The sequence below is a fragment of the Mesoplodon bidens genome (assembly GCF_964165515.1).
Source record: "Mesoplodon bidens genome assembly, contig: HAP1_SCAFFOLD_47, whole genome shotgun sequence".
In the NCBI taxonomy this organism is placed as follows: domain Eukaryota; kingdom Metazoa; phylum Chordata; class Mammalia; order Artiodactyla; family Ziphiidae; genus Mesoplodon; species Mesoplodon bidens.
The window spans coordinates 1,098,644-1,114,014 of record NW_027671336.1 but is presented as its reverse complement, the minus strand read 5'-3'; positions in this window follow the sequence as shown (position 1 = coordinate 1,114,014).

The following is a 15,371-nucleotide window of genomic DNA, read 5'->3' as shown; positions in this document are numbered from 1 at the left end:
GACACTTGTCATCACAATGCTCCAAGACCCCTGTAATCACAATGCTCCATGCCCTTGTCTTCACAAAGCTCCATGACACATGTCATCAGAATGTTCCATGCCCTTCTCATCACAATGCTCCATTACCCCTGTCATCACAATGCTCCATGACACCTGCCATCACAATGTTCCACGGCCTTTTCATCACAAGGCTCCCTGACACTTGTCATCACAATGTTCCAAGACACATGTCATCACAATGCTCCATGCCTTTGTCAGCAAAATGCTACATGACCTTGCCATTACTATGCTCTTTGCACTTGTCATCACAATACTCAATTACCATTTTCATCAAAATCCTCCATGAATCTTGGGGTCACATTGCGTCATGCCCTTGTCATCACAATGCTCCATGCTCCTTGAAATCAAAATGATCCATGACCTCTGTCATCACAGTGCTCCAAACCCTTGTGATCACAGTGTTCCATAACTCTTGTCATCACAACGCTCCATGATGCCTGTCATCACAATACTCCATGCCCTTTTCATCACAATGCTCCATGCCCTTCGTCATCACAATTCTCAATACACTTGTCATCGCAATGCCCCCTTACACTTGTCGTCAGAATGCTCCTTGAACACTGTCACGAAAAGGCTCCATGCCTTTTTCATCACAATGCCCCATGCCATTTTCATCACAATGCTCCATGCCATTGTCATCAAAATACTCCATAAGCTTGTCATCAGAATGCTCCTTGACCTTTGCCATCACAATTCTCCATGCACTTGTCAGGAAAATGCTCCCTGACCATTGTCGCCACAATGTCCCAAGCCATTGTCATCACAATGCTCCATTAGATTTGTCATCAGAATCCTCCATGACACTTGGCATCACAATGCTCCATGCCATTGTCATCACATTGGGCCATTACAAATGTCATTGCAATGCTCCCTGACACCTGTCTTCACAATACTGCATGACCTGGTCTTCACAATGCTCCATGCCCTTGTGATCACCATGCGCCATTCCAACTGTCATCACAATAATCCATGAAACTTATTAGAATGCTACATGCCCTTGTCATCAGAATGCTACATGCCCTAGTTATCACAATGCACCATGACCCCTGTCATCACAATGCTCAGTGACTCCAGTCATCACAATGCTTCATGACTTTTGTCATCACAATGGTCCATGCCCTCATCACCAACAGTCTCTGTGATCTATTTGACAACAATGCTCCATGAAATTTTCATCATAATGCTCTTTGACCCTTGTCATCACAATGCTCTATGCCTTTCTCAGCACTGTGCTCCATGCCCCTTTTCATCACAGTGCTTCATGTGCTTGTCAGCACAATGCTCCACGACACATGTCATCACAATGCACCATGCGATTGTCATCACAGTGTTCCACAATCTTGTCATCAGAATGCTCTATATAACTTGTGATCACAATGGTCCATGCACTTCTCATCAAAATGCTCTCTCAGCACAGATATCACAATGTTACATCAATGTTCGTCACAATACTCCCTCACCCCTGTCATCACAGTGTTCCATGTCTCCTGTCATCACAATGCTACATGCATTATCATGACAATGATCTATGACACCTGACATGGAAAGGTTCCATAACCCGTCATCAAAATGCTCCATGACCCGTTTCATCAAAATGCTCCATGACCCCTGACATCACAATGTTCTATAACACCTGTCATCAAAATGTTCCATGACCCTTTTCATCAAATTGCTCCATAAACGTGTCATCAAAATGATCCCTGCTCTTCTCATCACAATGCACAACGCCCTTGTCATCAAAATGCTCCATTACCTTTGTCATCACAAAGATCCATGACACTTGGCATCACAGTGCTCCATGTCATTGTCATCACGATGCTCCATGAAAGCTCTCATCACATTACTCCATGCTCTTTTCATCACAATGCTCCATGACACATGTCATTAGAATGCTCCATGGACTTGTCTTCACAAGGCTCCAAGACCCTTCTCATCACAATGCTCCAAGACCCCTGTAATCACAATGCTCCATGCCCCTTTTCATCTCAATGATCCATGAACCCTGTCATCACAATGCACCATGCCCATCATCATAATGCTTCATGCTATTGTCATCACAATGAAATCAAAATGCATCATGAACTCTATCATAAGAATGCTCCAAACACTTGTGATCACAATATTCCATAACACTTGTCATCACAATGCCCCATGACGCTCGTCATCACAATTATCCATGGTCTTCTCATCACAATGCTCCATGACCTTTGTCATCACAATGCTCAATACACTTGTCATCAAAATGCTCCCCGACACTTGTTATATGTATGCTCCTTGAAACCTTTCATGACAAGGCTCCATGCCTTTTTCATCACAATGATCCATGCCCTTTTCATCACAATGCTCCAAGACCCCTGTAATCACAATGGTCCATGCCCCATTCCATCAGTATGTTCCATGAGATTTGTCATCACAAGCCTCCATGGTTTTCTTATCACAATGCTCCAGGACCTTGTCATCACATTGCTTCAAGACTTGTCATGAAAATTCTCAATGGCCCTTGTCATCATAATGCTCCAAGCCCTAGTCATCACAATGCTCCATTATAATTGTCATCACAATCCTCCATTACATTTGGCATCACAATGCTCCCTGCCATTGTCATCGCAATGGACCATGACCTATGTCATCACAAAGCTCCCTGACACCTGTCTTTACAATACTCCATGACCTTCTCATCACAATGTTCCATGCCCTTGTCATCACAATGCTGCATGACCATTGTCATCACAATAATCTATGAAACATTTTAGAGCAATGTTTCATGCCCTTGTCATCAGAATGCTCCATGCCCTTTTCATCACAATGCTCCAGGGACCCTGTCATCACAATGCTCCATGACACAAGTCGTTACAAAGCTTCATAACGTTTGTCATCACAATGGTCCATGCCCGCGTCATCACAATGCTCTGTGACATTTGTAACCACAATGCTCCATGAACTATTCATCACAGTTCTCTGTGACCCTTGTCATCACAATGCTCCATGTCTTTGTCAGAACAATGCCCCATGACCCTTGTCATCACAATGTGCCAAACGATTTTCATCACAACGTTCGACAACCTTGTCATTGCAATGCTCCATAAACCCTGTAATCACAATGCTCCATGCACTTCTCATCAAAATGTTCTCTCACCAGAGATATCACAGTGTTCCATCACTAGTCATCAGAATACTCCCTCACGCCTGTAAACACAATGTGCCATGACTCCTGTCATCACAGTGCTCTATCCCTTTATCATCACAATGTTCCATGACCCTTGACATCACAATATCCCATAACTCCTGTCATCAAAATGCTCCATGACCATATTCATCCCAAAGCTCCATGACCCCTGATATCACAATGTTCTATAACCCCAGTCATCAAAATAGTCCATTACACTTTTCATCAAATTGCTGCATGACCCTGTCATCAAAATGCTCCCTGCCTTTCTCATCACAATGCACCACGCCCTTGTCATAAAAATGTTCCATGACCTTTGTCATCACAAAGCTCCATGATAATTGGCATCACAATGCTCCATGTCATTGCCATCACAATTCTCCATGAACCTTCTCCTCACATTTCTCCATGCCTTTGTCATCACAAAGCTCCATGACACTTGTCATCACAATGCTCGATGCCCTTCTCATCACAATGATCCATGCCCTTTCCATCACAATGCTCCATTACCCCTGTCATGACAATGCTCCATGACCCCTGCCATCACGATGTTCCATGGCCTTGTCATCACAAGGCTCCATGACCCTTCTCATCACAATGCTCCATTACTTCTGTCATAACAATGCTCCATGACCCATGCCATCACAATGTTTCACGGCCTTGTCATCACAAGACTCCATGACCCTTGCCATCACAATGATCCAAGAGCGTGGTAATCACAATGCTCCATGCCCTTGGCATCACAAAGCTCCATGACGCAAGTCATCAGAATGTTCCATGCCCTTTTCATCACAATGCTCCATGCATTGTCATCACAATGCTCCAAGACCCCTGTAATTACAATGCTCCGTGCACCTTTTCATCTCAATGCTCCATGAACCCTGTCATAACAATGCACCTTGCCCATCATCTTAATGCTTCATGCTATTGTCATCACAATGAAATCAAAATGCTCCATGTCCTCTGTCATCATAATGCTCCAAACCCTTGTGATCACAATGTTCCATAACACTTATCATCACATCACCCCCTGACGCTCATCATCATAAATATCCATGGTCTTCTCATCACAATGCTCCATGAAATTTGTCATCACAATGCTCAAAACAATTGTCATCACAATGCTCCCTGACACTTGTTGTCTGTATGCTGCTTGAACCCTGTCATGAAAAGGTTCCATGCGTTTTTCATCACAATGATACATGCCCTTTTCATCACAATGCTCCAAGACCCCTTTAATCAAAATGTTGCATGCCCTTGTCATCACAAAGCACCATGACGCATGTCAGCAGAGTGCTCCATGGCATTTTCCTCACAATGCTCCAAGCCCTTTTTATCACAATGCTCCAAGAGCCCTGTAATCACAATGCTCCATGCACCTTTTCATCAGAATGCTCCTTGAGAATTGTCATCACAAATCTCTATGTTCTTCTCATCACAATGCTCCAGGACCTTGTCATCACTATGCTCCATTCCCTTGTCATCACAATGCTCCATGACACATGCCTTCACAATACTCCATGAACATTTTCAGCCCAATGCTCCATGACCTTCTCATCAAAATGCTCAATGACCAATATCATCACAATGCTCCATGACCACTGTCATCACAAAACTCCATGAAACCAGACAACACAATGATCCGAGACTCTTGTCATCACAATGCTCCATTCCCTAATCATCACAATGCTCCATGAACCCTCTCATCAAAATAATCATTGAACATTTTCAGCGCAATGCTCCATGACCCTTGTCATCACAATGATCCATGCCCTTGTCATCTCAATGATCCATGACACCTGTATACACAATGCTCCGTGACGCTTGTCATCACAGTTTTCCAAGACCCATGTAATCACAATGCTCCATGCACTTTTCATCACAAAGCTCAATGACGCAAGTCATGAGAATGCTCCTTGGTCTTCTCCTCACAATGCTCCTTGCCCTTGTCATCACAATGTTCCAAGACCCCTGTAATCACCATGCTCCATGCCCCTTTTCATCAGTATGCTCCATGAGACTTGTCATCACAAGGCTCCATGGTTTTGTAATCACAATGCTCCAGGACCTTGTCATCCCAATGCTTCACGACCTTGTCATGAAAATTCTCAATGGTCATTGCCATCATAATGATCCAAGACCTAGTCATCACAAAGCTCCATGACACATGTCATAAAATGTTCCATGGAATTCTTATCAAAATGCTCCATGCCCTTGTCATTACAATCCTCCATGACCCATGTATCACAGTGTTCAGTACCCTTGTTATCACAATGCTCCATGCCCACTCTCATCACAATAATCCATGAAATATTTTAGACCAATGCTCCATGCCCTTCTCATCACATTGCTCCATTACCCCTGTCATAACAATGCTCCATGAACCGTGCCTTCACAATGATCCACGGCCTTGTCATCACAACGCTCCATGACAATTGTCATCACAATGCTCAAAGACCACTTTCATCACCATGCTCCATGCGCTTGTCATCACAAAGCTCCATGATGCATGTCATCAGAATGTTCCATGGCCTTCTCATCACAATGCTCCATGCCCTTGTCATCACAATGCTCCAAGACCCTTGCAATCATAATGCTCCATGCCCCATATCATCTCAATGCTCCATGAACCCTGTCATCACAGAGCACTATGCCCATCATCATAATGCTTCAGGGTATTGTCATCACAATGACATCAAAATGCTCCATGACCTCTGTCATCACAGTGCTACAAAACCTTGTGATCACAATGTTCCATAACACTTACCATCACAACACCCCATGACGCTCATCATCACAATTATCCATGGTCTTCTCATCACAATGCCCCATGACATTTTTCATCACAATGCTCAATACACTTGTCATCACAATGCTCCCTGACACTTGTCGTCAGTGTGCTCCTTGAACCCTGTCATGACAAGGCTCCATGCCTTTTTCATCAAAATGATCCAGACTGTTTGCATGATAATGCTACAAGACCCCTGTAATCAAAATGCTCGATGCCCTTGTCATCACAAAGCTCCATGACTCATGTCATCAGAATGCTCCATGGCCTTCTCATCACAATGCTCCATGCCCTTGTCATCACAATGCTCCAAGACCCCTGTAATCACAATGTTCCATGCCCCTTTTCATCTCAATGCTCCATGGACCATGTCATCACAATGCATCATGCCCATCATAATAATACTTCCAGCTATTGTCAGCACAATGAAATCAAAATTCTCCATGACCTCTGTCATCACAGTGCTCCATGACCCCTGTCATCACAAAACTCCATGAACATTTTCAGCCCAATGCTCAATGACATTTGTCATTACAATGATCCATGCCCTTGTCATCCCAATGCTCCATGACACCTGTATTCACAATGCTCTGTGACGCTTGTCATCACAGTGCTCCATGACACCTGTCATCGCAATGCTCCATGCCTTTGTCAGCAAAATGCTACATGATATTGTCATTGCAATGCTCTATGTGCTTGTCATCACAATACTCCATTACCATTGTCATCACAATCCTCCATGAACTTTGGGATCACATTGCTTCATGCCCTTGTCATCGCAATGCTCCATGCTCCTTGAAATCAAAATGATCCATGACCTCTGTCATCGCAATGCTCTAAACCCTTGTGATCACAATGTTCCATAACACTTGTCATCACAACGCTCCATGATGCCTGTCATCACAATACTCCATGCCCTTTTTATCACAATGCTCCATGACCTTTGTCATCACAATTCTCAATACACTTGTCATCAAAATGCTCCCTGACACTTGTGGTCAGAATGCTCCTTGAACCCCATTGTCATCACAATGCTCCATTACCTTTGTCATCAGAATCCTCCATGACACTTGGCATCACAATGCTCCATGGCATTGTCATCACAATGGGCCATTACATATGTCATCACAATGCTCCCTGACACCAGTCTTCACAATAATGCATGACCTGGTCTTCACAATGCTCCATGCCCTTGTCATCACAATGCGCCATTCCAACTGTCATTGCAATAATCCATGAAACTTATTAGACCAATGTTCCATGCCCTTGTCATCACAATGCTCCATGCCCTTGTTATCACAATGCTCCGTGATTCCAGTCATCAAAATGCTTCATGACCTTTGTCATCACAGTGGTCCATGCCCTCATCATCAACAGTCTCTGTGATCTTTTTAACCTAAATGCTCCATGAAATTTTCATCACAATGCTCTTTGACCCTTGTCATTACAATATTCTATGCCTTTCTCAGCACAGTGCTCCATGACCGTTGTCATCACAATGCTCCATGCGCTTGTCAGTACAATGCTCCATGACACGTCATCACAATGCACCATGCGCTTGTCATCACAGTGCTCCACAATCTTGTCATCACAAGGCTCCATTAACATTGTCATCACCATGCTCCATGCACATCTCATCAATATGCTCTCTCACCACTGATATCACAATGTTACATCACTATTCATTACAATACTCCCTCACCCCTGTCATCACAATGTTCCATGACTCCTGTCATCACCCTGCTACATGCACTTATCATCACAATGTTCGATGACCTATGACATCACAATGTTCCATAAACCCTGTCATCAAAATACTCCATGACCCTTTTCATCAAAATGCTCCATGTCCCCGGACATCACAATGCTCCATAGCCCTTGTCATTACAGTGCTCCTTGACGCTCGTCATCACACTTATCCATGGACTTCTCATCACAATGCTCCACGATCTTGCCATCACAATGCTCCATGCCCTGGTCATCACAATGCTCCATGTCCCTTGTCATCACAATTCTCCACGTCCTTGTCATCACAATGCTCCATGACAGTTCTCATCACAATTTTACATGCTTTTGTCACCACAATTCTCCATGCACATGTCATCACAATGCCCCATGACCCCTGTCATAGCAAGCTCCATGCCTCTGTCATCACAATGCTTCACGACCTTTTCGTCAAAATTCTCAGTGGCCGTTGTCATCAAATTGCACCATGAACCTTGTCATAACAATGCTCCATTACCTTTGTCATCACAATCCTCCAAAACACTTGGCATCACAATGCTCCATGCTATTGCCATCACAATGGAACATGAAATATGTCATCACAATGCTCCCTGACACCTGTCTTCACAATACTCCATGACCTTGTCATCACAATGTGCCATGCCCACTATCAACACAATTATCCATGAAACTTGTCAGACCAATGCTCCATGCCCCTGTCATCACAATGCTCCATGCACTTGTCATCACAATGTTCCATGACCCCAGTTCTCACAATGCTCCGTGACTCCAGTCATCACAAGGCGTCATGACCTGTGTCATCACAATGATCCATGCCCTCATCATCACAAGGCTCTGTGAACTTTGTCACCACAATGCTCCATGAACGTTTCATCACAATGCTCCGTGACACTTGTTATCACAATGCTCCAACCCTTTGTCAACTCAATGCTCCATGACCCTTGTGATCACAATCTTCCATGCGCTTGTCAGCGCAGTGCTCCATGACCCATGTCATCACAATGCTCCATAAACCTTGTCATCACAATGCTCCTTGCACGTCTTATCAAAATGCTCTCTCACCACTGATATCAAAATGTTCCCTCACTAGTCATCACAATACACCCACTCCCCTGTCATCACAATGGACCATAATCCCTGTCATGAAAATGTTCCATGACCCCTGACATCACAATGTTCCATAACCCCTGTCATCACAATGTTCCATGACCCTATTCATCAAATTGCTCCATGACCCTGTCATCACAATGCTCCCTGCCCTTCTCATCACAATGTACCACACCCTTGTCATCAAAATGCTCCATGACTGTGTCATCACAAAGATCCAAGACCCTTGGCATCACAATGCTCCATTTTTTGCCATCACAATGCTCCATGTTCGCTCTCATCACATTGCTTCATGCCCTTGTCGTCACAAAGCTCCATGACACATGTCATCAGAATGCTCCATGGCCTTCTCATCACAGTGCTCTATGCCCTTGCAATCACAATGCTCCATTACACCTCTCATCACAATGCACCAAGACCGCTGTAATCACAATGCTCCATGCCCCTTTTCATCTCAATGTTCCATGAACCCTGTCATCACAATTCACCATGCCCACCATCATAATGCTTCATGCTGTTGTCATCACAATGAAATCATAATGCTCCATGACCTCTCTCATCACAATGCTCCACATCCTTGTGATCAAAATGTTCCATAACACTTATCATCACAAAGCCCCATGAGGCTCGTCATCGCAATTATCCATGGTCTTCTCATCACAATGCTCCATGACTTTTGTCACCACAATGCTCAATACCCTTGTCATCACAATGTTCCCTGACACTTGTCGTCAGTATGCTCCTTGAACCCTGTGATGACAAGGCTCCATGGCCTTCTCATCCCAATGCTCCATGCCCTTGTCATCACAGTGCTCCAAGACCCCTGTAATCACAAGGCTCCATGCCCCTTTTCATCAGAATGTTCCATGAGACATATCATCACAAGGCTCCATGGTCTTCTCATCACAGTGCTCCAGTACCTTGTCATCACAACGCTCCATGACCCCTGTCATCACAACACTCCATTTCCCTTGTCATCACAATATTCCATGAATATTTTCATCCCAATGCTCCATGACACTTGTCATCAAAATCATCCATGCACTTGTCATCCCAATGCTCCATGACCCCTGTATTCACAATGCTCCGTGACGCTTGTCATCACAGTGCTCCATGACACCTGTCATCACAATGCTCCATGCCTTTGTCAGCAAAATGCTACATGACCTTTTCATTACCATGTTCTATACGCTTGTCATCACTATACTCCATTACCATTGTCATCACAATCCTCCATGAACCTTGGGATCACATTGTTTCATGCCCTTGTCATCACAATGCTCCATGCTCCTTGAAATCAAAATGATCCATGACCTCTGTCATCACAATGCTCCAAACACTTGTGATCAGAATGTTCCAAAACACTTGTCATCACAACACTCCATGATGCCTGTCATCACAATACCCCATGCCCTATTCATCACAAGGCTACATGAAGTTTGTCATCACAATTCTAAATACACTTGTCATCACAATGCTCCGTGACACTTGTCGTCAGAATGCTCCTTGAAACCTGTCACGAAAAGGCTCCATGCCTTTTTCATCACAATGCCCCATGCAGTTTTCATCACAATGCTCCATGCCGTTGTCATCAAAATACTCCACAACCTTGTCATCAGAATGCTCCATGACCATTGTCATCACAATTCTCCATGCACTTTTCAGCACAATGCTCCCTGACACTTGTCATCACAATGCTCTAAGCCATTTTCATCACAATGCTGCATTACCTTTGTCATCAGAATCCTCCATGACACTTGGCATCACAATGCTCCATGCCATTGTCATCACAATGGGCTATTACATAAGTCATCGCAATGCTCCCTGACACAAGTCTAAACAATACTGCATGACCTGGTCTTCACAATGCTCCATGCCCTTGTCATCACAATGCGCCATTCCAACTGTCATTGCAATAATCCATGAAACTTATTAGACCAATGCTCCATGCCCTTTTCATCACAATGTTCCATGCCCTAGTTATCACAATGCTCCATGACCCATATCATCACAATGCTCCGTGAGTCCAGTCATCACAATGCTTCATGACCTTTGTCATCACAATGGTCCATGCCCTTGTCATCAACAGTCTCTGTGATCTTTTTAACCTCAAGGCTCCATGAAATTTTCATCACAATGCTCTTTGACCCTTGTCATCACAATACTCTCTGCCTTTCTCAGCACAATGCTCCATGACTGTTGTCATCACAATGCTCCATGCGCTTCTCAGCAAAATGCTCCATGACACATGTCATCACAGTGCACCATGCACTTCTCAGCAAAATGCTCCATGACACATGTCATCACAGTGCACCATGCGCTAGCCATCACAGTGCTCCACAATCTTGTCATCACAATGCTCCATTAACCTTGTCATCACAATGCTCCATGCACTTCTCATCAATATGCTCTCTCACCACTGATATCACTATCTTACATCTCTATTCATCGCAATACTCCCCCACCCCTGTCATCACAATGTTCCATGACTCCTGTCATCACAATGCTACATGCACTTATCATCACAATGTTCGATGACCAATGACATCACAATGTTCCATAAGCCCTGTCATCAACATGCTCCATGCCCTGTTTTCATCAAAATGCTCCATGTCCCCTGACATCACAATGCTCCATAGCCCTTGCCATTACAGTGTTCCATGACGCTCGTAATCACAATTATCCATGGTCTTCTCATCACAATGATCCACGGTCTTGCCATCACAATGCTCCATGCTTTGGTCATCACAGTGCTCCATGTCCATTGTCATCACAATTCTCCACGTCCTTGTCATCACAATGCTCCATGACAGTTTTCATCACAGTGCTCCATGTCTCTTGTCATCACAATTCTCCATGCACATGTCATCGCAATGCCCCATGACCCCTGTCATAGCAAGCTCCATTCCTGTGTCACCAAATTGCTTCACGAACTTTTCATCAAAATTCTCAATGGCCGTTGTCATCACAATGCTCCTTGACCCTTGTCATCACAATGCTCCACGCCCTTGTCATCACAATGCTCCATTACCTTTGTCATCACAATCCTCCAAATCACTTGACATCACATAGCTCCATACCATTTTCATCACAATGGAACATGAAATATGTCATCACAATGCTCCCTGACACCTGTCTTCACAATACTCCATGCCCTTGTCATCACAATGTGCCATGCCCAGAGTCAACACAATTATCCATGAAACTTGTCAGACCAATGCTCCATGCCCCTGTCATCACAATGCTCCATGCCCTTGTCATCACAATGCTCCATGACACCAGTTCTCACAATGCTCCATGACTCCAGTCATCACAAGGCTTCATGACCTCTGTCATCACAATGATCCATGCCCTCATCATCACAAGGCTCTGTGAACTTTGTCACCACAATGCACCATGAACTTTTCATCACAATGCTCCGTGACACATCTTATCACAATGCTCCGTCCCTTTGTCACCTCAATGCTCCATGACCCTTGTCATCACAATCTTCCATGCGCTTGTCAGCGCAGTGCTCCATGACCCATGTCATCACAATGCTCCATAAAACTTTTCATCACAATGTTCCTTGCACGTCTTATCAAAATGCTCTCTCACCACTGATATCAATATGTTCCCTCACTAGTCATCACAATACACCCACTCCCCTGTCATCACAATGGTCCATAACCCCTGTCATGAAAATGTTCCATGACCCCTGACATCAAAATGATCCATAACACCTGTCATCAAAATGTTCCTTGACCATTTTCATCAAATTGCTCCATGACCCTGTCATCACAATGTTCCCTGCCCTTCTCATCACAATGCACAACGCCCTTGTCATCAAAATGCTCCATGACTTTGTCATCACAAAGAACCATGACCCTTGGCATCACAATGCTCCATGCCATTGTCATCACAATGCTCCATGATCGCTCTCATCACATTGCTCCATGCCCTTGTCGTCACAAAGCTCCATGACGCATGTCATCAGAATGCTCCATGGCCTTCTCATCACAGTGCTCCATGCCCTTGCCATCACAATGCTCCATTACACCTGTTATCACAAAGCTCCATGACCCCTGTAATCACAATGCTCCATGCCCCTTTTCATCTCAATGCCCCATGAGCCCTGTCATCAAAATGCACCATGCCCACCATCATAATGCTTCATGCTATTGTCATCACAATGAAATCATAATGCTCCATGACCTCTCTCATCACAATGCTCCAAATCCTTGTGATCAAAATGTTCCAAAACACTTATCATCACAACGCCCCATAATGCTCGTCATCACAATTATCCATGGTTCTTCTCATCACAATGCTCCATGACTTTTGTCACCACAATGCTCAATACCCTTGTCATCACAATGCTCCCTGACACTTGTCGTCAGTATGCTCCTTGAACTATGTGATGACAAGGTTCCATGGCCTTCTCATCCCAATGCTCCATGCCCTTGTCATCACAGTGCTCCACAACCCCTGTAATCACAATGATCCATGCCCCTTTTCATCAGAATGTTCCATGAGACATATCATCACAAGGCTCCATGGTCTTCTCATCGCAATGCTCCAGTACCTTGTCATCTCAATGCTCCATGACACCTGTCATCACAATACTCCATGAACATTTTCAGCCCAATGCTCCATGAACTTCTCATCACAATGCTCCATGAACCCTGTCATCACAACGCTCCATGTCCCTTGTCATCACAATATTCCATGAATATTTTCATCCCAATGCTCCATGACCCATGTCATCACAATGATCCATGCCCTTGTCATCCCAATGCTCCATGACCCCTGTATTCACAATGCTCCGTGATGCTGGTCATCACAGAGTTCCATGACACCTGTCATCACAATGCTCCATGCCTTTGTCAGCAAAATGCTACATGACCTTGTCATTACAATGCTCTATGCACTTGTCATCACAATACTCCATTACCATTGTCATCACAATCCTCCTTGAACCCTGGGATCACATTTTTTCATGCCCTTGTCATCACAGTGCTCCATGCTCCTTGAAATCAAAATGATCCATGACCTCTGTCATCACAAAGCTCCATGCCCTTGTCATCAAAATGCTCCATGACCCCTGTCATCACAATACTCCATGAATATTTTCAGCCCAGTGCTCCATGACTTTCTCATCGCAATGCTCCATGACCAATATCATCACAATGCTCCATGACCACTGTCATCAAAACACTCCATGACACCTGACAACACAATGATCCGGGACTCTTGTCATCACAATGCCCCATTACCTAGTCATCACGATGCTCCATGACACCTGTCATCACAATACTCCATGAATATATTCAGTCCAAACTCCATGACCCTTGTCATCAAAATGATCCGTGCCCTAATCATCCCAATGCTCCATGATCTCTGTATTCACAATGCTCTGTGACACTTGTCATCACAGTGCTCCATGACACCTGTCATCACAATGCTCCATGCCTTTGTCAGCAAAATGCTACATGACCTTGTCATTACAATGCTCGATGCGCTTGTCATCACAATACTCCATTACCATTGTCATCACAATCCTACATGAACCTTGGGATCACATTGCTTCATGCCCTTGTCATCACAATGCTCCATGATCCTGGAAATCAAAATGATCCATGACCTCTGTCATCGCAATTCTCCAAACCCTTGTGATTACAATGTTCGATAACGCTTGTCATCACAAGGCTCCATGATGCCTGTCATCACAATACTCCATGACCTTTTCATCACAATGTTCCATGACCTTTGTCATCAAAATTCTCAATACACCTGTCATCACAATGCTTCCTGACTCTTGTCGTCAGAAGGATCATTTAACCCTGTCAAGAAAAGTCTCCATGCTGTTTTCATCACAATGCCCCATGCCATTTTCCTCACAATAATCCTTGCCATTGTCATCAAAATACTCCACAAGCTTGTCATCCAAATGCTCCATGACCCATGTCATCACAATTCTCCATGCACTTGCAAGCACAATGCTCCCAGACCCTTGTCATCACAATGCTCCAAGCCATTGTCATCACAATGCTCCATTACCTTTGTCATCAGAATCCTCCATGACACTTGGCATCACAATGCTCCATGGCATTGTCATCACAATGGGCCATTACATATGTCATCACAATGCTCCCTGACACCAGTCTTCACAATAATGCATGACCTGGTCTTCACAATGCTCCATGCCCTTGTCATCACAATGCGCCATTCCAACTGTCATTGCAATAATCCATGAAACTTATTAGACCAATGTTCCATGCCCTTGTCATCACAATGCTCCATGCCCTTGTTATCACAATGCTCCGTGATTCCAGTCATCAAAATGCTTCATGACCTTTGTCATCACAGTGGTCCATGCCCTCATCATCAACAGTCTCTGTGATCTTTTTAACCTAAATGCTCCATGAAATTTTCATCACAATGCTCTTTGACCCTTGTCATTACAATATTCTATGCCTTTCTCAGCACAGTGCTCCATGACCGTTGTCATCACAATGCTCCATG